General features: G+C 45.2%; 1 long non-coding RNA gene across 1 annotated transcript in view; it reads right to left on the bottom strand.

The window, feature by feature from the left end:
- The window catches only part of LOC137306981 (uncharacterized), a 105,783-nt gene that overhangs the window by 66,488 nt on the left and 14,528 nt on the right, over positions 1-24,767 (bottom strand). The window contains exon 2 of the long non-coding RNA XR_010958992.1: positions 5,721-5,807. This is a non-coding gene — a long non-coding RNA (uncharacterized lncRNA). The remainder of the gene's footprint in view (positions 1-5,720; positions 5,808-24,767) is intronic.

Consider the following 24,767-nt stretch of genomic DNA (forward strand, 5'->3'; position numbering starts at 1 on the left):
TATGCAGGACCAGACCCAGACGCACAGCAAAAGCTGGGCACCTGGAGCACAAGGTAAGCCAAAGAAATAGCCAGAGGCAAACAGCAGGCAGCAAAAGCAGGAAGCCGAGTAGGAGGCTGGAAGAGATGAACAGGGGACTGGAGCACTGTAAACTGGAGCAATGGGTCACATAGACCACGATTGGCAAACATAATTGAAATGCATGCTGAAAAGTTTAGCCGTTGCTTATTTGATGTGGCTGGAAAAATTGGGGGCAAATCAGCTTTTAAGAAATGGGCCAACTCCATTTGGAGAAACAGGTCCATCACATTTCTCAGCGAGCCACCCAGTTTAATCCTACTCTTCTGCTCATTCCCCCTCTTCTTTTAAACATCTTGTGTCTGAGCACATCTCCTGTCAGTCCTCTAACCCCATTTCGCCTGAATACTACACGCGGTCAGGATTCCCCTTGAGCAACGCTCAATATTCCTATTTTTAAAGCAACTATCTAATTCCCTTGCTGGAGGTGAGGTGGGGGGGGACGGGGGGGAAGGACTCTGTTTCAGTGAAGTTTTGTGGCAATGAATTCCACATTCTAACCACCCTCAAGGTAAAGACATTTTTTCTAACCTCCCTTTAAAATATTTTAAGAGGGACCGGCCCTTTCTACCCCAGTGCCAGGATGAGTTCCAAGGGCAACGGAAGGGCTTGATATTCAACCTTATTGTTGAGGTTATGCAGTTACAATGTTGATGAAAGCACAGATGGTGCGTTCTTTAATTTACTCTTCAAGTCCCCCCGAGAAAGGAAAACTAAGAAGATATTAACAAGGTGGACCAGGAGTAATTTGGATTACTACCTTGCTGTTTGTGTAGCATTATCAGGCCTTCTATTAATTAACTTAAGAAATTCATCCATTTGTGTAGAAAATGTAAGGATAATGTATATAATTTTGCCCTTGAGCGGTTAGTGCTTTTTTAATTAGTCAGTATGAAATCTGATCAGACCGTTTTCATTCAATAGATTGTAACACCACAGTATGACAAAATGCACGTGAACAAATTTATTTCATTCTCAAAGTTAGATCACTGCCATTACTAACAGCAAAGCATAAAATTTACCAGTGTAATATTTTTTAAATCAAATTTCCTTCACGTCATTATGTCACGTGATCGAACCTCCAGCAATACGTCCAACATTGTTGCCTTGTTTTGGCGCACCGCACCCACGCCCAGCGACGGCCCGCGCCCAGCGACGGCCCGCGCCGCACCCGCGCCCAGCGACGGCCCGCGCCGCACCCGCGCCCAGCGCCGCACCCGCGCCCAGCGACGGCCCGCGCCGCACCCGCGCCCAGCGACGGCCCGCGCCGCACCCGCGCCCAGCACCGCAGGTAAACCTCCCGCGCCCAGCGACGGCCCGCGCCGCACCCGCGCCCAGCGACGGCCCGCGCCGCACCCGCGCCCAGCACTGCAGGTAAACCTCCCGCGCCCAGCACCGGCCCGCGCCGCGCCCGCGCCCAGCGACGGCCCGCGCCGCACCCGCGCCCAGCGACGGCCCGCGCCGCACCCGCGCCCAGCGACGGCCCGCGCCGCACCCGCGCCCAGCACCGCAGGTAAACCTCCCGCGCCCAGCACCGGCCCGCGCCGCACCCGCGCCCAGTGCCGCACCCGCGCCGCACCCGCGCCCAGCGACGGCCCGCGCCGCACCCGCGCCCAGCGCCGCACCCGCGCCCAGCGAGGGCCCGCGCCCAGCACTGCAGGTAAACCTCCCGCACCCAGCGCCGCACCCGCACCCAGCGACGGCCCGCACCCAGCGACGGCCCGCACCCAGCGACGGCCCGCACCCAGCGACGGCCCGCACCCAGCGACGGCCCGCACCCAGCGACGGCCCGCACCCAGCGACGGCCCGCACCCAGCGACGGCCCGCACCCAGCGACGCAGGTAAACCACCCGCGCCCAGCACCGCACCCGCGCCCAGCGACGGCCCGCGCCCAGCACCGCACCCGCGCCGCAGGTAAACCTCCCCAACATCTGCCTTACAACTTCAGCTTTTTAAAGAAAGTACTGAGAAAGGAGATGCCAGACTAAAGTTTTTGGCCCTTTTATTCAAAACAAAAAGCAAATAATAATCGGTGCAATTCCCAAGTTTGAAAGGAATTTAAGCTTTCCTTTAAGTTTGCCATGAATTATGGTGAAGTTAGTTAAAGCCATTCTCCAGTTACTTTGTTCCCTATGCTGTCAGACGAAATGGCCGCTAAACACACTGCTTCCCCAAGGGGGCACAGAGAGAAAGATTCTTCCAAACTTAAACAGTTTAAAGTTATCTTTTAATGTTTTAATTACAACTAGTAGATGCCCCATTGCTCACAAGTAGTCCAGGACCTGGAGTGCAGTTCCTGGAGCCCAAATGGGAACCCAAAAACACAGCTTGAAGGATGTACTTAATGTTTGTATTTATGGGAGACAATCTTAGCTGTTAATGCTATTTTTATGGGTTTATATATGCAGTTCCATTTTGTTATTGATCTCTCTTGGTAAATTTTCAAATCCATTTAAAAAAAAATTATGTCCTAATACGCACCTTGTAATTTCCATCCAAAAAACAAGTCCACACACAATCACTTTTCTTCTCTTTACCTCTTAGCTAACAAATGAATTTTTTCTTTAAATTATGATGTTTTTAGTATTTCCTGTAAGCATCTGTTCTTGGCAAAAAGCCCAGCTTCTTTCCAAAGCCTCCGATATACATTTACAGGCCACTAAAAGGCTCAAAGGGACAAGTCCAATTTTATAATTCAGACCAGTGAAGAAGGGCAGGTCCCCAGATCTGTGGCTTTTCTTAAGGATACCCTTTGTTTACAAATCAAGTGTGTTTGCAACTCCCACCAGTTCTTGAAGTGTGAGATTCTACCCACTGTTAGAACATGGAACTTGCTACCACAAGGAGTAGTTGAGGCAAATAGCATAGATGCCTTTAAGGGGAAGCTGAATAAGTACATAAGGGAGAAAGGAATAGAAGGATATGCTGATAGGGTTGGATGAAGTAGGGAGGGAGGAGGCTCGTGTGCAGTATAAACGTCAGCATAGACCAGTTGGGCCGAATGGCCTGTTTTTGTGCTGTAAATTCTAAGTAAAAAAAATTTCAGCAGTTTGCCCATCATTATAATACAGCAAATTTAATCAATACATCAATGACTGACTCCAGGAAAAGATATCATACACCTTACTGAAACTAAAGAGGTCACTATGATAGAATCTCATAAGCTGCTTTTACACCACGCATGATGCTTTTTGCCAGATCTTCCTAGCTGGCTGGCCTGAGCGAATCGCAGTCTTTGGATTGCAGCTAACTGACTGAGACCCATGCACTGGGAACCAGGGGGTGCTAGCGGGGGTCCTGCATAGTATGAAAGCAGCTACAAACCATTCCACAGGATCAGGGTGAAAGTACAACTCCTATGATGTAACATAGGAGGTGCCATCTTTCGGATGGGACATTAAACTTATCTGCGCTCTCAGGTAAATGTAAAAGATCCACCTTAGTACACCCACATCTGGAATACCATGCCTTATTTTAGCCCCCTCATATGGTGGGGATATTGAAGCCCTGGACATGGTCCAGAGGATGGCCACCAGATTATACCTTGTCTTGTGGCTGTTCATTGTCAAAAGGCACTCAGGGAACTCGGGTTTTGTAAGCTGGAAAAACAGACTTCAAAAGAGATATGACTCAGGTCTTCAAAATAACGAGAGATCGATTTTGTTCAGGTAGACAGTCTATTTGGCCTGGATAGAGAGGGCAGGACTAGGAAGCATTAGGTTAGACGCCAGGAAGTACTTCTTTCCGCAGTGTCATCAACCTGTGAAATACATTGCCAGAAAGTGCAGGGTATGGATTTCCTGCAGGCCTTCAAAGGGGGACAGGTTCCTGTGAGTTACATTATACAGGGTAGGCGGGGCTAACTGTGACCAGTGGCATCAGGTACAGCAGTCTCCTGTGGTTTGCTTGGAGAGGAATTTCCCAGAGTCCTGGCCTGAATTAGCCTATGTTTTTTTTTGCCTCTCCCAGAAGATTGCATGACTTGTTGGGGGGGCGGGGTGGAAAACACATTTGATGGTAAACGTAGGCTGCACTGTGTCTACATTTTATTTTATTTGTTCATGAGATGTGGGCATCGCTGGCGAGGCCGGCATTTATTGCCCATCCCTAATTGCCCTTGAGAAGGTGGTGGTGAGCCGCCTTCTTGAACCGCTGCAGTCCGTGTGGTGAAGGTTCTCCCCACAGTGCTGTTAGGAAGGGAGTTCCAGGATTTTGACCCAGCGACGATGAAGGAACGGCGATATATTTCCAAGTCGGGATGGTGTGTGACTTGGAGGGGAACGTGCAGGTGGTGTTGTTCCCATGTACCTGCTGCCCTTGACCTTCTAGGTGGTAGAGGTCGCCGGTTTGGGAGGTGCTGTCGAAGAAGCCTTGGCGAGTTGCTGCAGTGCATCCTGTGGATGGTACACACTGCAGCCACGGTCTGCCGGTGGTGAAGGGAGTGAATGTTTAGGGTGGTGGATTGGGTACCAATCAAGTGGGCTGCTTTGTCCTGGATGGTGTCGAGCTTCTTGAGTGTTGTTGGAGTTGCACTCATCCAGGCAAGTGGAGAGTATTCCATCACACTCCTGACTTGTGCCTTGTAGATGATGGAAAGGGAGTCAGGAGGTGAGCCACTCGCCGCAGAATACCCAGCCTCTGACCTGCTCTCGTAGCCACAGTATTTATATGGTCCAGTTAAGTTTCTGGTCAAAGGTGAACCCCAGGATGTTGATGGTGGGGGATTCGGCAATGGTAATGCCGTTGAATGTCAAGGGGAGGTGGTTAGACTCTCTCTTGTTGAAGATGGTCATTGCCTGGCACGAATGTTACTTGCCACTTATCAGCCCAAGCCTGGATGTTGTCCAGGTCTTGCTGCATGCGGGCACGGACGCCGCAATATCTGAGAGGTTGCAAATGGAACTGAACATTGTGTGGACTCCTCAGCGAACATCCCCATTTCTGACCTTATGATGGAGGGAAGGTCATTGATGAAGCAGCTGAAGATGGTTGGGCCGAGGACACTACCCTGAGGAACTCCTGCAGCAATGTCCTGGGGCTGAGATGATTGGCCTCCAACAACCACTACCATCTTCCTTTGTTTTAGGTATGATTCCAGCCACTGGAGAGTTTTCCCCGATTCCCATCGACTTCAATTTTATTAGGGCTCCTTGGTGCCACATTCGGTCAAATGCTGCCTTGATGTCAAAGGCAGTCACTCTCACCTCGCCTTACATGGGACATGCTGGATAGACCAGCTGCTATTTTCCTGTCCTTTTTCAATTTAAATTACTAAAATTCCAATATTGACTATGCAAAAATATTTTCAGGAAATAATTCCTTTAAAAAAAAAACTTGCATTTCTATAGCACCTTTCACAACCTCAGGATGCCTCAAAGCGCTTCACAGCCAATTAAATACTTTTGGAGTGTAGTCAATGTTTTAATGTAGGAAATTACTGAATGAGTATAATGGAACAAAGTATATTTTGGTGCAAAAAAACATTTTCACAAATGTGGAACCAGAATACAACAGTTACAGGGTATGCTTCTCTCACTGGTAACACAGTCATCACATCAAGCTCAGTACTTGATTCGAAGTAGAATTCGGATTTGTTAAGAACGAGATGAGAACATGTTTGCAAAGTTTAATCAGCAACTCACCTGTGTTGCTCTGACACGAAGTACTGCAGTGTAGTCATGTGATGTGGCCGGGGTAGATCTGAATGTTTGCGCAGTCGCATAAAACACCTGAGCAAGAATGAGAAGGGAAGACGTTCAGTTTGTGTTATTATACTTTTGTTATATTAGAACCATTATGAAAGGTCTCAAATCCAGTACAACTCTCAGACTGTATGCTGAGCAAATCTTCTGGTGCTGACCTTGTGAGGCTGGAAGGTGGGATTAGAATGGGCACCTAGTTGTTCTTCGGGCCAGCGCGGACACGATGGGCCAAATGGCCCCCTTCTGTGCTGTATCTTTTATATGGTTCTATGGTTCTAAATACCTAAACCTACATTTTCACCATAATGTCAGAACAGCACATAATGAGAACAAAGTAATACAGATCAATGATTGAAAGCACAATAATACAGTCCAACAACTGAAATCACAGCAATACAGTCCAATAATCCAAATACACAGACAGACTAGTGAAATGGGCAGACACATGGCAGATGAAATTTAATGCAGAGAAGTGTGAAGTGATGCATTTTGGTAGGAAGAATGAGGAGAGGCAATATAAACTAAATGGTACAATTTTAGAGGGGGTGCAGGAACAGAGACACCTGGGGGTGTACGTACACAAATCTTTGAAGAAGGCAGGACAAGTTGAGAAGGATGTTAAAAAAGCACACGGAGTCCTTGGCTTTATAAACTGAGGCATTGAGTACAAAAGCAAGGAAGCTGTGATAAACCTTTATGATCTCTGGTTAGGCCTCAGCTAGAGAGGGTGCAGAGAGATTTACTAGAATGGTACCAAGGGTGCGGGACTTCAGTTAAATGGAAAGACTAGAGAATCTGGGGTTGTTCTCCTTAAAGCAGAGAAGGATAAGGGGAGATTTAATGGAAGTGTGCAAAATCATGAAGGGTTTTGATAGAATAAATGAGGAGAAACTGTTTCCAGTGGCAGAAGTGTTGGTGACCAGAGGACATAGATCAAGGTGATTGGCAAAAGAACCAGAAGGGAGTGGAGGAGAAATCTGTCCCCACATTCAGGGCCCCCCAGCAAGCTGTCCCCACATTCAGGGCCCCCCAGCAAGCTGTCCCCACATTCAGGGCCCCCCAGCAAGCTGTCCCCACATTCAGGGCCCCCCAGCAAGCTGTCCCCACATTCAGGGCCCCCCAGCAAGCTGTCCCCACATTACGGAAAGGAAAGCAAAGGAGAAGATAAGCAAGAAAAAATAATTGAACTGGTTGTCAATGACCAACAGCGAAAGGAAGGCAACTATGATGATGTCATAAAAAGGAATATTATGAGGTGTGCTCAACCCAAAAATGTGCCTGATGTGATGGACCTGTCAATCAATACAACGATCGAGCACACCCAGGTCCAGGCTAGCAGCTCCAAACCATTATCACAAATCTTATTCAGTTTTGGGACACCCATGTGATCTACTAACAGCCTCAGTGGAAGATAACATTTATTTGAAGGAACAGTTTCCACTGTTACACCATCTACTCCTGTTAATTCAAAATCAGTTAATCTGAATTACTTGATAATTCTAATTACACTAAAAAAAGTCTTCCATGCCATTTTAATGCAATTGCTTAATTGAAATTACTGAATAATTTGATTTATTTTGGATAAAATAATAACTACCATCAGGAGTGCACTGTCATATCTTATCATATCCTAGTGCTTCACACCCAATTAATTAACTTTTGAAGTTACTTTCTAATATAAGGAAGGGAACTTGGCAGCCAAATTGTACACAGCAACATCCCACAAAGTGCAAATGAGATGAATGACCAGCTGATTTGTTTTTAGTGATTCTGCTTGAGGGGGAAATGTTGGCCAGGACAACTCCCTCAGATAATGAAGCAGCCTGTGCCCATATGCAGCAAGACCTGGACAACATCAAAGCTTCAGCTAATAAGTGCCCAGTAACATTCGTGCCACACAAGTGCCAGGCAATGACCTCTGAAAAGCTGTCCCACTGCAAGTCAATGTGACAGCAACTTCCCGATAGCTATAATACAATAAATTTACACCAGCAATAAACAGTGACCAGCTCAAGGTGAAATATTACACACCGTACTGATGCTCAGGGCCTCACAGACAGAATATTGGTCATGGTGTCCATCTGCCTTCCACTTTACAAAGATTACTTAAGATGCAATTAATGTTTCTTGTTCATCCCTCCCCAAAACCTCATTCTCAGTTATTGATATTGTTTTACTCCAGGTCCCATAGTAGAGTTGCAGCTATTTGCTTAAAATCTGGGTAATGCAGTTCCACAGAAGCAGGCTGAAAACGAGAACTTTTATGATGCAACTGGCTGACACAGATGTGGAAATAAGAACAGAAAAGCCAGGATTTCAAGTTAAATAGCACATTGGGAAACCAGCTGGATAGTTACGATCACGTCCTGCAGGATTCTGGCACATTGTGTTGTACAACGGGCGTGTATACTGGAACCTTGATTTCCCACACTCACATTAACTACCTGCTAGGATTTTAACTGGATTATGGATACCACTGAATTAGATTTTATTGATCAGCACTTGTTATAATCAGTTGTTTCTAATTACCAAAATCCTATATCGCCCTTGAGTTATTGACATTGCTCATTTTGGTCGCATTCATTGCTTTGCCAGCAGTTTCACTTAGTTTCCTGGGCAATTCAGTGTCGCTGCTTTACTGATGTAACTTCACAGGCTGAGTGACTGGTAATTGACTGGCTCGTGGCTCTAGCCACCTAGTTTCCTGTAGTTCCTTTATATTCTAAGACCTGTGCTGGTGGCGCTGACTCTGGCTCCCAATGGAGGGACTTCACACCACTGGCTGTAACCCATTAAGTAAACTTCCCCAGTAAATAAACTGGCCTGCCTGGCTACCAGCCAAGGAAACTTTTGGTTGGTGTATTTTCAGGTTATCAGCAGCTGCACAAGACCTGCCTGTCGGGATGTGGTGGCACCAACACAGCATGAAACAGTATACAAGCAGCTTGAAGTGTGCTCCCCTCACAAATCCGGAAGGCAAACGGAATATTGGCCTTTATTTCTAGAGGGATGGAGTATAAAAGCAGGGAAGTCATGCTACAACTGTACAGGGTGCTGGTGAGACCACACCTGGAATACTGCATACAGTTCTGGTGTCCTTATTTAAGGAATGACATACTTGCATTGGAGGCAGTTCAGAGAAGGTTCACTAGGTTGATTCCGGGTATGGAAGGATTGTCTTATGAGGAAAGATTGAACAGGTTGGGTCTATACTCATTGGAGTTTAGAAGAATGAGAGGAGATCTTATTGAAACATACATGATTCTGAGGGGACTCGACAGGGTAGATGCTGAGAGGATGTTACCCCTCATGGGGGAATCTAAAACTAGGGGGCATAGTCTCAGAATAAGGGGTCGCCTGTTTAAGACGGAAATGAGGAGGAATTTCTTCTCCCAGGGGGTCGTGAATCTTTGAAATTCTTTACCCCAAAAAGCTGTGGAGGCTGAGTCATTGAATACATTCAAGGCTGAGTTAGACAAATTTTTGATCAGCAAGAGAGTCAAAGGATATGGGGAAAGGGCAGGAAAGTGGAGTTGAGGTAAAAATCAGTTCAGCCTAATCATTGAATGGCGGAGCAGGCACAAGGGGCCGAATGGCCTACTCCTGCTCCTATCTCTTACGGTCTTATGGTCTAAATTCTGGTTGTTTCATCTTTTCTCCAACAGTCTCTCCTAATTGTTACCACTGCTTTCTAATTCCTTTTACATACTGTTATTAAGTTATACCAGAGTCTGTCAATGAAAGGGTGAGATGGTGATGGGAACATACAGCTACAGGTTTCCAAGTGAAGTAAACCCTTCAAGTACTGTTGTTTAAAATACAAGGAGGTTTAGACAGATGGCATTCAGAGCAAGAAATTATGCTTAGTGAGATAGTTTTCAAGTAACATGAGCTTGGGGTTGGCAGAAATTAATGTCAATAAATCCATTCACTTATGCAATATCTGGATACTATAAATACTTAATGAGCAAAACTATAAACCAGTCACAATGGGAATTGTTGAGTACATTGCTGACAGAACAAAAAGGATTCACTACTTTTACACCTACAATAGTGAAACACTCAAGGTCAATGAAAAAAAAATCAGCAAAAGGGGTTAGATCCATTTGCAGTTGGGAAAATACATGGCAAATAAAATGTAAAATTGTCAAAAATCAAGAGACATCTGGGGGGACACTTTTCTCAGACCAGTTTTTAACTTCACTGACACATCAATTTTAATCAGGAATATGTTAAGTGCCTTTGTTCTGCCTCTCTCAACCCACATTAAAGTGAAGCAAGTTTCCAAATGGTTACTGTAACACCAGCAGAATTTAAAATCCGGTTGAAGTGCATTGCTGGTAAGCAGAAAGCATACATCGTGTCTGAGCAGTGTTAAAATAGCCAGCTAGAAACTTCCTTCACTCGAGCAGGTTGAGCAAAGCTCAGCAGAACTGGTGCCAATGATTAGAGGAACTGATAGAGGAAGTACTGCTGCACATCAGGAACTGTGAAATCTGTCTTGGAAAGTTGCATTCTAACAAATCACTTGCTCTACTTATAAACAGTTCACACAAGTTTAAGAAATAAGCAGCCATATGGAAACCGGCTGTATGACACAGCAATATACACAAGTACCTAATAATCTACAGAAGTAGAAGTCTTGTACCTGACTGCCTTAAATATATTTATATAAAAACACAGAACACTCTTCACTGACCGCTGCTTATTTGGGTCAAATTACCACAGCCACTAATGTCACACTGTTCTGCAGCAGGAAATCACTGCCAAATGTCACCCCACCGCTCACCTGGAGGAAAACCAGAACAAGTTTCATAAGCTCCTGCACTTCTCATTTTAAAACTCTGTGCCCTAGTTCCTGGCATGGATTGAGACCACACCAAGCATCTAAACCACACTCTACATCCCAGACTATTATCAAGTAAAAGCATAGACTATTACCATGGATCAGCAAGTACTAAACAGATTACACTACAAGATGCCATTGACAAAAATAGAAATGTCATGGCACACTTGCTGCTACATTTACCTGTGGCCTTGAAGTTACACTGTGGTGATAGTGTATGAATGCTTAACCAACAGTATATTTTCTTAGTTCCAGTTATGTGGAACCTCATTGATGCCCAATGAATTGCTTCCTCTACTGCTTCTTCCTCTTATCCCTTTATTTGGAACTGCTTAAACCTCCATTAAAACATCACAACAGGAATTTCATATAAATGAGTTAAGTGATCCTACATTAGCATCCCATGGCATAATTTCAAGGTTTAGACAATGTGCCAAGGCAATCAAAAAAGCAAGTGGAATACTGCACTATGTGGCCAGATCGGTACAACAAAGTCTTCAAAAGTTAGTGTTCAATACTGGTGACCATGCCACAGAAAGCAGACACATGCATTGCAGAGACTCATCCCAAATCTGAAAAGGATGGGTTTCAAGGAAGTATATTCTAAATGATAACATTAAGAGTGGAGGAACAGAAAGATTCAAGGATGTAGATACATAGAACTTTATAGCTCAGATGTCGAAAAAGAGTGTGTTACAGGGCAATCTCAATGTATATTAAATAGTATATGTATCTTCTGGGTTCCCGTATTATTGCAAATTAAGGCAGGAAAGTGAAAAATAAATTTAAAACAAATGCATTAGAAAGAAAATCATTCCTCAGAACAATAGAAAATTGGAATAATTTGCAAGGTGGGAGAGTTAACACAAGAACATTAGTGATGATCAAAATGCAGCTTGATGTAATGAAGAACTAGTTTACAAGAGATGAGCTTCAATAGGACTTTTCTTTTGTCATTACACTTTACTGAAATCCGAGTAACACTTCAATGCATTAAACAGCAAAAATACAACCTCTCCAGAGTTTTGCTGCATACCCAGCACCTTTGTCTGTTTTGCAGGTCTGCACCACATTGATAGTTTCAAAGATTTACCACCAATGACACTTTGCTGGTCAGCATATAGTAGTGCTTTTCCATTTAACACTCCCTCTTTTGATTCTGTGCTTCCCACTAATTATCATAAACTTATCTATTTTTTTTTGCCCATCCTTAGTTGCCCTATGGAGGTGGCGATGCAACTGCGGCCTTGAACCCCTGGTGTCCTTGTGACGATGGTGCTCCAACAATTGTGTTAGGTAAGGAATTCCATGATTTTGACCTAGATGATGGAATGCTGATATATGTCCAAACCAGGATGGTGTGTGTCTTGGAAGGGAACTCGGAGGTGGTGTTCCCACCACATTGCTGCTCTTGTCCTTCGCAGTGCTACAGGACGCAGGGGAAGAAGGTGCTATCGAATTAGCCTTAATGAGTTCTGCAGTGCACCCTTTAGATTGTACAAACTGCAGCCATGGTGCATTATCGAGTCCGGTGCCAGGGGGTCCAATCAAACAAACTGTTCTATCCTGGATGGCGTTAAGTCTCGAATGCTGTTGTAGCTGGTGGTGAATATTCCATTACAGTACTGACTTGAACCTTCTAGACAGTTGCAAGGTTTTGAGAAGTCAGGAGGTACGCCACTCGTTGCAGAGTCCAGAGTTTCTGACTTACTCTTGTAGCCAGGGTTTTGATATGGCTGATCAACAAGCTTCAGGCCAATGATGACCCCGCCATGACGTTGTGGTGGGGGTCTTACCGACTGTGGTGCCACTAAAGGTTATGGGGAGATGGCTGCGTTTTCTCTTATTCGAGATGGTTATTAGCTGGCACCTACATGGCATGAATATTACCTGTAACTTGTCAATCCAAACCTGGATGTTATCCCGGTCCTGCTGTAGGCTGGCATTGGGGCTGCTTCATTATTGGAAAGGTTGTGAATGGAGCTCAATGCTTTGGAATCATCAGCAGGCAGTCCCATTTCTGATCTTCTGATGGAGGAAAGGACAATGGTGAAGCAGCTGATAGTTGAGTGAAGGATGCTTCTCTGAGGAACTCCTGAGGCCATGTCCTAGGGCTGTGATGACTGGCCTCCAACAACCACAACCATCTATCTTTGCACCAGTAATGACTTCAGCCACTGAAGGGTTTTCCCTTTGACCAGTTTTGCTAGAGCTGCTTGGTGTCACACTTGGTGGAATGCTGCCTTAATGTCGAGGGCAGTTACTCTCACCCCACCTCTGGTATTCAGCCCTTGCATACGGATCTGGATCAAGACTGCAATGATGTCTGGAGCTGAGTAGTTCTGGTGGCACCCAAACTGAATGTTGATGAGCAGGTTAATGGTGATTTAAGTGTTGTTTGATGGCACTATTGAAGACTCCTTCCATCATTTCATCACTTTACGGTGAGAAAGCGCTTTAAAAAGCATACGGTATCCTGGGCTTTACAAATAGAGGCATAGAGTACAAAAGTATGGAAGTCATGATGAACTTTTATAAAACACTGATTCGGCCACAACTGGAGTATTGTGTCCAGATCTGGGCACCGCATTTTAGGAAAGACTTGAAGGCCTTAGAAAGAGTGCAGAAGAGATTGACTAGAATGATTCCAGGGATGAGGGACTTCAGTTACACAGATAGACTGGAGAAGCTGGGGTTGTTCTCCTTGAAACAGAGACGGTTGCGAGGAGATTTGATAGAGGTATTCAAAATCATGAAGGATCTAGACAGAGAAGATAGAGAGAAACTGTTCCCATTGGCGGAAGGGTCAAGGACCAGAGGGCATAGATTTAAGGTGATTGGCTGAAGAACCAAAAGGTGACATGAGGAAAAACTTTTTTTACACAGCAAGTGGTTAGGATCTGGAATGCTCTGCCCAAGGGGGTGGTGGAGGCAGATTCAATCATGGCCTTCAAAAGGGAACTGGATAAGTACTTGAAAGGAAAAAAATTGCAGGGTTACGGGGAAAGGGCGGGGAGTGGGACAAGCTGGATTGCTCTTGCATAGAGCTGACATGGACTTGATGGGCGAACGGCCTCCTTCCATGCTGTAATCTACGATTCTATACAATAAAAGGTATGACGGTAGACAGGCAATCGCTAGCATTTAAGGAATTAATACATAATTTGTAACAAATATATATTCCTTTAAGGCACAAAAACCCAACAGGAAAAGTGGTCCAACCGTGGCTAACAAGAGAAATTAAAGATAGTATTAAATCAAAGGAAGAGTCATATAAAATAGCCAGAAAAAGCAGTAAGCTTGAGGATTTGGAGCATTTTAGAATTCAGCAAAAGAGGACCAAGACATTGATAAAGAAAGGGAAAATGGAATGAGAGCAAACTAAGAGAAACATATAAACGGACTGTTAAAGCTTCTATAGGTATGCAAAAAGGAAAAGACTGGTGAAGGCAAATGTAGTTCCTTACAGACAGAGACGGGAGAATTTATAATGGGGAATAAGGAAATGACAGAGAAATTAAACAAATACTTTGTGTCTGTCTTCACAGTAGAAGACACAAAAAACCTCCCAGAAATACTAGGGAACCAAGGGTCTGGCGAGAATGAGGAACTGAAAGAAATTAGTATTAGTAAAAAAAATAGTACTAGACAAATTAATGGGACTGAAAGTCAATAAATCCCAAGGACCTGATGATCTACATCCCAGGGTTTTGAAAGAGGTGGCTATAGAGATAGTGGATGCATTGATTGTCATCTTCCAAAATTCTATAGATTCTGGAATGGTTCCTGCAGATTGGAGGGTAGCAAATGTAACCCCACGATTTAAGAAAGGAAGGAGAGAGAAAACAGTGAACTACAGACCTGTTAGTCTGACATCAGTAGTAGGGAAAAATGCTAGAATCTGTTATAAAGGAGGTGATAACAGGACACTTAGAAAACAATAATAGGATTTGGCAGAGTCAACATGGATTTATGAAAGGGAAATCATGTTTGACAAACCTATTGGAGTTCTTTGAGGACGTAGCTAGTAGAATAGATAAGGGGACCCAGTGGATGTGGTGTATTTGGATTTTCAGAAGGCTTTCGATAAGGTCGCACACAGGAGGTTGGTGAACAAAGTTAGAGCACATGGAATTGAGGGTAATATACTGGTATGGATTGAGAATTGTTTAACAGACAGAAAACAGAGAGTAGGAATAAACGGGTCTTTGCAGGTTGGCAGGCTGTGACTGGTGGGGTACCGCAGGGATCAGTGCTTGGGCCCCAGCTATTCACAATATATATCAATGATTTCGATGAGGGGATCAAATGTAATATTTCCAAGTTCGCTGATGACACAAAACTAGGTGGGAATGTGAATTGTGAGGAGGTTGCAAAGAGACTTCAAGGGGATACAGACAGGCTAAGTGAGTGGGTAAGAACATGGCAGATGGAATATAATGTGGAAAAATGTGAAGTTATCCACTTTGGGAGGAAAAACAGAAATGCAGAGTATTTTTTAAACGGTGAGAGATTGGGAAATGATGATTTTGAAAGGGACCTGGGTGTCCTTGTACATGAGTCACTGAAAGCAAACATGCAGGTGCAGCAAGCAGTGAGGAAGGCAAATGGTATGTTGGCCTTTATTTTAAGAGGGTTTGAGTACAGGAGTAAAGATGTCTTACTGCAATTATATAGGGTCTTGGTGAGACCGCACCTGGAGTATTGTGTACAATTTTGATCTCCTTACCTAAGAAAGGATACACTTGCCATAGCGGGAGTGCAATGAAGGTTCACCAGATTGATTTCTGGGATGGCGGGATTGTCGTACGAGGAGAGATTGAGTAGACTAGGCCTGTATTCTCTAGAGTTTAGAAGAATGAGAGGTGATCTCATTGAAACATATAAAATTCTTACAGGGCTCGACAGGGTAGATGCAGGGAGGATATTTCCCCTGGCTGGTGAGTCTAGAACCAGGGGTCACAGTCTCAGAATAAGGGGTAGGCCAGTTAGGACTGAGGAGAAATTTCTTCACTCAGAGGGCGGTGAATCTTTGGAATTCTCTACCCCAGAGGGCTGTGGAGGCTCAGTCATTGAGTACATTCAAAACAGAGATCGATAGATTTCTAGATATTAAAGGTATCAAGGGATATGAGGATAGTGCAGGAAAATGGCATTGAGGTAGAAGATCAGCCATGATCATATTGAATGGCAGAGCAGGCTCGAGGGGTCGGATGGCCTACTCCTGCTCCTATTTCTTATGTTCTTATGATCGAGAGGTTGATAGCGCAGTAATTGGTAGAGTTTGATTTATCCTGCTTGTTGTGGGCAATCTTCCACAGTGTCGTATAGATGTCTATGTCAAAACTGTACTGGACAGATGAGAGGCATGGCTAGTTCTGATGTTCAGGTCTTCAGCACTACAGCCAACCTGTTATTGGGCCACACAATCTTTCCTGTGTCCAGTACATTCAGCCGCTTCACATGGAGTGAACCAAACTGGCTGGACATGGGGATCCATGATAGCAGGGATCTTAGGAGAATAGCTAACCAGAATCATCTGGCTGAAGATATGTGATAACATTTCAGCCTTGTCTCTTGCACTCACATGCTGGGCTCCACCACGGTTGAGGATAGGAATGTTCATCAAGCCTCCTCCTCCTGTTACTTGCCTGGTTGTCACCATTCTTAACTGGATGTGGCTTTGCTGTGTTCTGTTGGTTGTGGCACCATGTACACCAGGCCTGCTGCTTTTGGTGTTTAGCATGCAGCTTGCCCTGCGTAGTAGCTACACTAGGTTCGTACCTCATTCTAAGCACTCCCTTCTACACTCCATTTTGAACTAGGGTTGGTCTCCTGGCTTGATTGTGATTAAGGAGTGAGTGAAATGCCAGGCCATGAGATTGCAGATTGCGGTGGTTTACAATTCTGCTGCTGCTGGCCCACATTGCGTTATAGATGCCCAGTTTTGGGCTGGTAGATCTGTGCCTAGTCTGTCCCACTTTGCACGATGGAGACAAGATTTTGTTTTCCCAAGTGCAGTAGTCACTTCTACCAATGCTATCGTGGACTGACGTGTCTGCATCAGGTAGAGTTGTGAGGGTAAGGTCAAGTAGATTACTTTCTCATGTTGGTTAACTAACTGACACAGGCCCAGTCTGGCACCTATGACCTTCAGCACTGGATCAGCTCGGTCAGTGGTAGTATTACCAAGCCACTCTTGGTATTGGACCTGGAGTCCTCCACCCAGAGTACACTCTGCGCTCTTGCTTCCCTCAGAGTTTCATCCAAGTGATGTTCAACATGGAGGAGTACTGATTCATCAATTGAGGGGGTGGTAGGTGATCAGGAGGTTTCCTTGACCTTGTCTGACCTGAAGCCATGAGATTTCATGGGGTCCTGAGTCAATGTGGAGGACTCCCAGGGCCATAAAAGACCATAAGAAATAGGAGCAGGAGTAGGCCATTCGGCCCCTCGAGCCTGCTCCGCCATTCATTGAAATCATGGCTGATCTGATTTTTAACTCAACTCCACTTTCCCGCCCTTTCCCCATATCCTTTGACTCCCTTGCTGATCAAAAATTTGTCTAACTCAGCCTTGAATGTATTCAATGACTCAGCCTCCACAGCTTTTTGGGGTAAAGAATTCCAAAGGTTCACGACCCTCTGGAAGAAGAAATTCCTCCTCATTTCCGTCTTAAACAGGCGACCCCTTATGCTGAGACTATGCCCCCTAGTTTTAGATTCCCCCATGAGGGGTAACATCCTCTCAGCATCTACCCTCTCGAGTCCCCTCAGAATCTTGTATGTTTCAATAAGATCTCCACTCATTCTTCTAAACTCCAATGAGTATAGACCCAACCTGTTCAATCTTTCCTCATAAGACAACCCTTCCATACCCAGAATCAACCTAATGAACCTTCTCTGAACTGCCTCCAATCACTCCCACCCAACTGTGCATCACCGCGTTGCTACCTCTGCAACCAAAATTAAAATTCTCATTAATAAAATGGCTACCATACAAACTAATGAGACACAGCACTAAGGGTGTGGAGTCTGACATAGGCTACCGCAAAGTGCAGTACTCTACTCATGTCATGTAGGTGCCTCCTGGCACAGCATGATTACGAGCTACCTTTTGTTACGGTGTAGTGGGGTCCATATACAAATGTAATTGTAGGTTACAGCCCCCAATACACCTCCCAACAGACATTAATGTAGTACATTTGCTTCTTTACAAGTTCAACAGCTGCCGCTTAGGTTTCTATAGGGAACCCTTGATGTAAGGATTATTCCTCAATGACAAAGCCGTCAGATACGAGGAGACAAGTAACATTACATTGAACACTGATGGTACCTTGGAAGAGGTACCGTGCTCTTCGCTACTGCTAAGAAGTCACACAATTTAAATTGAAGGTACCTACAGATAGCATTTATACTATGCTTGGCAAAAAAAAGTTAATAAAATGGCTTTGCAATGTTTTCTTCAAATAAAGTTCTTCCAAATTGCAGTTCATATAAATTAAGTACAAGCACACGAATTAAAATATACCATCTTCAAAGGGCAAGTTCACAGACAATCAGGCAATCAACAGCAAGGGTAGAGCTCACTAAAGCAGTGAGCACATCAACGGTCATCTAGGAACTGCATTGTTTCAAACAGTGATGTTGTGTTCACTGTCATTTGAACAGCAGATATTAATGAAACACTCTGAAAATAAGCCTCCCTCTTCAAAAAAAAATCAAGGCAGGCAAAAAATCTTAACCAACAGATAGGAAAGCTTCAAATTTACCTGTAAGCACAATGTATTCTATAATTACAAGAAACGACTCAAGAGGTGGTATAAAGATCAAGTTACATCACCGAAGCTCACAACACAACAGAGTCGACACTCTGAGAAGGGGAAGCACTAGTTACATGGTTACCCTGACCCAAACTTAATGCAGGATCAGCCTGCTTACATCATTTTGATTTGCATCATCAACAGCTCATCTTGAAAAGAATATACAACCAGAAGGGATATTCAACGGAAATGCAAAATCTGTTTGACAAGTGTTGGACCATAGCATCTACCCAAATAAATGTTTGCATTTTAAGGGCAAAAAAAATTGATAGGGTGCAAATCATGAGTGGTTCAAATGTCCACTTGACACAACCCCAAAAAACACAATCAATTCACAATCTCTTTATAAATCTGAACCATTCATTAAAAAACTACCAATGAACCACCACCAAAAAATCAACCAAATGCCTGAATATTTTAAGATGTAAGGTAACTGCAAGATAATTAACGTTAAATTTACACAATATTAATACTATCTGTCAGAACTAGTTGACTAACTAGTCAATACTTTCAATGCAGGAAAGTAAACCCAGGACATCTGCCCTCAAGCGTGTGTTAGCATTGTCCTGATGGGCACAGCTTTATCTTTTGAAAGCAGTAACAAACTACAGGATACTCAAGCATTGTAACAATTGCAGTGTGAATGAAACATTAAGTATCCACTGGAGCGAGTGGGACCAAAATTAATGCCTGCCCTCTCAAAACAGGCCAGCAGCTTTTAAAATGTTCCACCAACATTGGAAAATGAAGTGCTCAGTTTGTATTGTGCAGACATTCATATATAAGGCATGTGGGACAAAACGACATTCAGCCAAAAAAGATGCATCAACCAGCCTGGCTATTGAGCACTCAGTCCAGGAAATGAGACAGACACAGAATCATAGAAAGGTTACAGCACGGATGGAGACCATTCAGCCCATCGAGTCCACACCAGCTCTAAGCAAGAGCAACATAAAATTTATTGTTTGAAAAACAGACTCAAGTCATAGCCAAAGTCTCCAATTAGATAGCGAAACATGAGGGGGTCTGGGGTTTCTATCATCCTTACTCAGAGACTGAGAAAACTATCACACCGAGAGCAGGGGGAGAGGGGACAAGAGAAACACACAGAGAGCCGGGGGGGGGGGGGGGGGGGGATAGAGAGAGAATCAGAGTGAGGGCGGGGGGGAAGAGAGAGAATCAGAGTGAGGGCAAGGGGAGAGAGAATATCAGAGTGAGGGCAGGGGAGAGAGAGAGAATCAGAGTGAGGGCGGGGGGAAGAGAGAGAATCAGAGTGAGGGCAAGGGGAGAGAGAATATCAGAGTGAGGGCAGGGGAGAGAGAGAGAATCAGAGTGAGGGCAGGGGAGAGAGAGAGAATCAGAGTGAGGGCAGGGGAGAGAGTGAGAGAATCAGAGTGAGGGCAGGGGAGAGAGTGAGAGAATCAGAGTGAGGGCAGGGGAGAGAGTGAGAAATAGTGAGGGCAGGGGGACAGAAAGTAACGTAGTGAGGGCAGGGGGAGAGAGAGAGAATCACAGTGAGGGGCAGGAGAGAGAGTGAGAAACATCACACTATGATCGTATCATACTGCGGAGCAGGAAGTTGCAAAAGTGGGCAAAACCGTGGAGTAGCAGAGAGAATGTTAGCCTTTATCTCAAGGGAATTGGAATACAAAGGGATGGAAGTTATGTTACATTCATCATCGCACCATGGTTAAAAAATGGAATTGTACCTATCAAAAAACACAATGGGCAGTAACAGTCCCAAATGGGGGGGGCTGTGTTCCCCTACATACGAGAGAACTTCAATATTTAGAACTGTGCAATTTTTTTTATTTTTTCATGGGATGTGGGCGTCGCTGGCAAGGCCGGCATTTATTGCCCATCCCTAATTGCCCTTGAGAAGGTGGTGGTGAGCCGCCTTCTTGAACCGCTGCAGTCCGTGTGGTGAAGGTTCTCCCACAGTGCTGTTAGGTAGGGAGTTCCAGGATTTTGACCCAGTGACAATGAAGGAACGGTGAAATATTTCCAAGTCGGGATGGTGTGTGACTTGGAGGGGAACGTGCAGTGCATCCTGTGGATGGTACACACTGCAGCCACAGTGCGCCAGTGGTGAAGGGAGTGAATGTTTAGGGTGGTGGATGGGGTGCCAATCAGGTGGGCTGATTTGACCTGGATGATGTCGAGCTTCTTGAATATTGTTGGAGCTGCACTCATCTTGACTTGTGCCTTGTAGATGGTGGAAAGGCCTTGGGGAGTCAGGAGATGAGTCACTCGCCGTAGAATACCCAGCCTCTGACCTGCTGTTGTAGCCACAGTATTTATGCGGCTGGTCCAGTTAAGTTTCTGGTCAATGGTGACCCCCAGGATGTTGATGGTGGGGGATTCAGCAAAGGTAATGCCATTGAATGTCAAGGGGAGGTGGTTAGACTCTCTCTTGTTGGAGGTGGTCATTGCCTGGCACTTGTCTGGTGCGAATGTTACTTGCCACTTAGCAGCCCAAGCCTGGATGCTGTCCAGGTCTTGCCCCATGTGGGCACGGACTGCTTCATTGTCTGAGGGGCTGCGAATGGAACGGAACTCTGTGCAATCAGCGAGCATCCCCATTTCTGATCTTATGGTCGAGGGAAGGTCATTGATGAAGCAGCTGAAGATGGTTGGGCCTAGGACACTGCCCTGAAGAACTCCTCCAGCAATGTCCTGGGGCTGAGATGACTGGCCTCCAACAACCACTACCATCTTCCTTTGCGCTTGGCATGACTCCAGCCACTGGAGAGTTTTCCCCGATTCCCATTGACTTCAATTTTACTCAGGCTCCTTGGTGCCACACTCGGTCAAATGCTGCCTTGATGTCAAGGGCGGTCACTCTCACCTCACCTCTGGAATTCAGCTCTTTTGTCCATGTGTGGACCAAGGCTGTAATGAGGTCTGGAGCCAAGTGATCCTGGCGGAACCCAAACTGAGTATCAGTGAGCAGGTGCCGCTTGATAGCACTGTCAACTACACCTTCCATCACTTTGCTGACGATTGAGAGTAAACTGATGGGGCAGTAATTGGCCGGATTGGATTTGTCCTGTTTTTTGTGGACAAGACATACCTGGGCAATTTTCCATATTGTCGGGTAATCTGGGTGTCCTTGTACACCAGTCACTAAAAGCGAGCATTCAGGTGCAGCAAGCAGTTAGGAAGGCAAATGGTATGTTGGCGTTCATTGCAAGAGGATTTGAGTACAGGAATAGGGATGTCCTACTGCAGTTGTACAGGGCCTTGGTGAGATCACATCTGGAGTATTGTGTGCAGTTTTGGTCTCCTTATCTGAGGAAGGATGTCCTTGCCATGGAGGGAGTGCAACAAAGGTTTACCAGACTGATTCCTGGGATGGCAGGACTGACGTATGAGGAGAGATTGGGTCGACTAGGCCTGTATTCACTAGAGTTTAGAAGAATGAGAGGTGATCTCATCGAATCATATAAAATTCTAACAGGACTAGACAGACTAGATGCAGGGAGGATGTTTCTGATGGCTGGGGAGTCCAGAAGCAGGGGTCACAGTCTCAGGATACGGGGTATGCCATTTAGAACCGAGATGAGGAGAAATTTCTTCACTCAGAGGGTGGTGAACTTGTGGAATTCTCTACCACAGAAGGCAGTGGAGGCCAAGTCATTAGATGTATTCAAGGTGATAGATATATTTGTTAATGCTAAAGGGATCAAGGGATATGGGGAAAAAGCAGGAACAGGGTATTGAGTTAGATGATCAGCCATGATCATTTTGAATGGCGGAGCAGGCCCGAATGGCCGAATGGCCTACTCTTGCTCCTATTTTCTATGTTTCTAGATGCCAGTGTTGTAGCTGTACTGGAACAGTTTGGCTAGAGGCGTGGCTAGGTCTGGAGCACAAGTCTTCAGCACAACAGCCGGGATTTTGTCCGGGCCCATAGCCTTTGCTGTATCCAGTGCACTCAGTCGTTTCTTGATATCATGTGGAGAGAATCGAAGTGACTGAAGACTGGCTTCTGTGATGGTGGGGATATCGGGAGGAGGCAGAGATGGATCATCCACTCGGCACTTCTGGCTGAAGATAGTTGCAAATGCTTCAGACTTGTCTTTTGCACTCACGTGCTGGACTCCGCCATCATTGAGGATGGGGATGTTTACAAAGCCTCCTCCTCCCGTTGGTCGTTTAATTGTCCACCACCATTCACGACTGGATGTGGCAGGACTGCAGAGCTTTGATCTGATCTGTTGGTTGTGGAATCGCTTAGCTCTGTCTACAGTATGTTGCTTCCGCTGTTTAGCATGCACGTAGTCCTGTGTTGTGGCTTCACCAGGTTGGCACCTCATTTACAAGTACGCCTGGTGCTGCTCCTGGCATGCTCTTATACACTCCTCATTGAACCAGGGTTGGTTCCCTGGCTTGTTGGTAATGGTAGAGTGAGGAATATGCCAGGCCATGAGGTTACAGATTGTGCTGGAATACAATTCTGTTGCTGCTCATGGCCCACAGCCTCTCATGGATGCCCAGTTTTGAGCTGCTCGATCTGTTCTGAATCTATCCCATTTAGCATGGTGGTAGTGCCACACAACACATTGGATGGTGTCCTCAGTGCAGAGACAGGACTTTGTCTCCACGAGGACTGTGCGGTGGTCACTCCTACCAATACTGTCATGGATTGATGCATTTGCGACAGGTAGATTGGTGACGACGAGGATTTTCCCTCATGTTAATTCGTTCACCACCTGCCGCAGGCCCAGTCTGGCAGCTATGTTCTTCAGGACTTGGCCAGTAGTGGTGCTACCGAGCCACTCTTGGTGATGGACATTGAAGTCCCCCACCCAGAGTACATTCTGTGCCCTTGCTACTCTCAGTGCTTCCTCCAAGTGGTCTCAACATGGAGCAGGACTGATTCATCAGCTGAGGGAGGGCGGTAGGTGGTAATCAGCAGGAGATTTCCCTGCCCATATTTGACCTGATGCCATGAGATTTCATGGGGTCCGGAGTCAATGTTGAGGACTCCCAGGGCCACTCCCTCCTGACCGTATATCACTATACCGCTACCTCTGGTGGGTCTGTCCTGCCGGTGGACAGGACATACCCAGGGATGGTGATGGAAGAGTCTGGGACGTTGGTTGAAAGGTATGATTCTGTGAGTATGGCTACGTCAGGCCGTTGCTTGACTAGTCTGTGGGACAGCTCTCCCAATTTTAGCACAAGACCCCAGATGTTAGTGAAGAGGACTTTGCAGGGTCGACTGGGCTTGGTTTGCCTTTGTCGTGTCCGGTGCCTAGTGGTCCAATGTCGGGTGGTCCGTCTGGTTTTATTCTTATGATGACTTTTTGTAACGAGATTGTACAACTGAGTGGCTTGCTGGGCCATTTCAGAGGGTGATTATGAATCAACCACATTATTGTGGGTCTGGAGTCACATATAGGCCAGGCCGTGTAAGGACGGCAGGTTTCCTTCCCTGAAGGACATTAGTGAGCCAGATGGATTTTTACGACAATCCGGTAGTTTCATGGTCATCATTACTGATACTAGTTCTTTTTTATTCCAGATTTTATTTAATTAATTGAATTTAAACTCCCCAGCTGCCGTGGCGGGATTTAAACTCATGACTCCAGATTATTAGTCCAGGCCTCTGGATTACTAGTCCAGTGACATAAACACTATGCTACCGTACCTGCATAATTCATGAGCAAATTCAGATAAACACAGGCAAAAATGTTTAGAAGCAAGATTTTACCCTTTTAAATATCATATTTATGTCAGGTTTACTGGATCTCATCAGTGACAAAAATTTCATGTCAACAAGCAATACCACAGTACTTGGCATCCAGTTTGTTCAGTTACGACGGCACTATTTTGCTTTAAGAATTCTGATTTTAAAATGAAAAGGGACACAAAAACATTGTAGAAAACTGACCAGATCTTTCTTTTAGAGAACGCAATCAAAAACATTCTCTCGCAGTAACTTTCAGGACCAATCCACAATGGATTGGGACAAAACATGCTCCAGAATGATTGGAGGGAGTGCAGCGTAGGTTTACTAGAATAATACCCAGACTTCAAGGGTTAAGTTACAAGGAGAGATTACACAAATTGGGGTTGTATTCTCTGGAGTTTCGAAGGTTAAGGGGTGATCTGATCGAAGTTTATAAGATATTAAGGGGAACAGATAAGGTGGATAGAGAGAAACTATTTCCGCTGGTTGGGGATTCTAGGAGTAGGGGGCACAGTCTAAAAATTAGAGCCAGACCTTTCAGGAGTGAAATTAGAAAACATTTCTACACACAAAGGGTGGAAAAAGTTTGGAACTCTCTTCCGCAAACGGCAATTGATACAA

The sequence above is a fragment of the Heptranchias perlo genome, chromosome 1, assembly GCF_035084215.1.
Source record: "Heptranchias perlo isolate sHepPer1 chromosome 1, sHepPer1.hap1, whole genome shotgun sequence".
Classification (NCBI taxonomy): Eukaryota; Metazoa; Chordata; class Chondrichthyes; order Hexanchiformes; family Hexanchidae; genus Heptranchias; species Heptranchias perlo.